The 1,622-nt window shown below is 49.6% G+C and overlaps 1 pseudogene; it reads right to left on the bottom strand.

Moving 5' to 3' along the window:
* Positions 1-508: 508 nt before the first annotated feature.
* LOC128308934 (uncharacterized) overlaps positions 509-1,622 on the bottom strand; it is a 6,650-nt pseudogene continuing 5,536 nt past the window's right edge.

Below are 1,622 nucleotides of genomic sequence, written 5' to 3'. Positions count from 1 at the left end.
CGTCCATCGACCACTCGACCCGAACTTGGTACTTTTGTATGGAGGTACCCAAGTGGTGACTTTTTCATACAAAAATTTTTTTGCGAATACGTGTTCGTTCGCGATCATTTAGGCCATGAACCGCAAGTCCGCTGCGATAGAAATAGTGCATTGTAGTTACTCGACGAGAAAAAAAATCGGGACTTAGAAAAATTTTTGAAAGTCAAATCGTATTGACTTCCAACAACACCTGATAATAAACACACATTGCCTGTTGCACCACAGTTCGCATTTGACTTAACAAATCGCCTGTTGGTACGCACATCACCATCGACTTTACCAATCGCGTTTCGCACCGCTAATCCCACTTGGCGTGGAGCCACGCACATAATGTTGCGAGGAGAGTATTAATCGGGACTTAGCGTTTTAAGCTCGCGAACACTCCACTATGGGAGTGCACGCAAGCACCAACTGTACACACACAACACAACAATCACTCTCGCGAACACTCCATTCCCAAAGTGAACGCGAGCACCAGCAAGCATGGGTCGCCTGAGAGGATCGATGCGAACGCATCTCTACAACTCGCAGCTCCCAGCCTGTAGTCCCGTCGTTTGCGGGCGGTCGAAGGTGTCGAAACTAGTTGTATCCACGGTCGACGGAAACACAGCCACCAGGGTTCCCTGTGGTAAGGTACTTCCACGTGCAGCGTGCTCCCGCCCGTTGCGGCTCAGTCTAGTGCTATAGCGGGGATGAGACGTCAGTGTGCGCGGGGCAGCACCGACGGATCTCGGAGGGTTGTTAAGCCCGCTAGCTTCCGATCACCTAATGGGTTTGAGAAGCGCTATCAGCTCGGATTGGATACGACCTTAGAGGCGTTCAGGCATAATCCAGCGGACGTAGCGTCATACCAAAGTCCGGTCGAACTAGTATTGAGCCAGTGGTCCGTACCTGTGGTTCCTCTCGTACTGCACAGGAATTCCGTTAAGATAGCGGCAAACAGCACACACCAGTAGGGTAAAACTAACCTGTCTCACGACGGTCTAAACCCAGCTCACGTTCCCTTGAAAGGGTGAACAATCCTACGCTTGGTGAATTTTGCTTCACAATGATAGGAAGAGCCGACATCGAAGGATCAAAAAGCCACGTCGCTATGAACGCTTGGCGGCCACAAGCCAGTTATCCCTGTAAGTGGAGCTTGCGTCATAGCAGTGCTCGGACGTGCCTCTGTGTCGCTCCGGTTAAAAGCGGAAAATTCGGGTGTAAAACTTTGCGAAAAGGGCCAAAAAGTGTTTTAATCAGTGTCTTTTAGTGCCTTCTACCCCTGAATGGTGAAATATTAACGAAACAGGACGATGCTCGCCTGATAAAAGCGAAAGAAATCTCTCCCATACATTTTGTATGGGAACAGACCAGTGCTGTTTATACGCGAAATAGGCGATTAAAACATTAAGTGGAACGTTAATTCAGTAGTGGCGTCACTGAAGAACATTATTCTGGTCGGTGGCAGTGCAGAATACGCCAAAAAACTATAAAATAAGTGCGTGTAAAAATAGCGGCAGAGCGGCGTCAGGTGGATCGTCGCGTGTGGGTGTGCGCTCGAGCGACGCGTTGTGACAGCTCAGAGCTTCTGCTCCACAGCG

This window comes from Anopheles moucheti (assembly GCF_943734755.1).
Source record: "Anopheles moucheti chromosome X unlocalized genomic scaffold, idAnoMoucSN_F20_07 X_unloc_7, whole genome shotgun sequence".
In the NCBI taxonomy this organism is placed as follows: Eukaryota; Metazoa; Arthropoda; class Insecta; order Diptera; family Culicidae; genus Anopheles; species Anopheles moucheti.
This window is presented reverse-complemented; position numbering and strand designations above follow the sequence as displayed.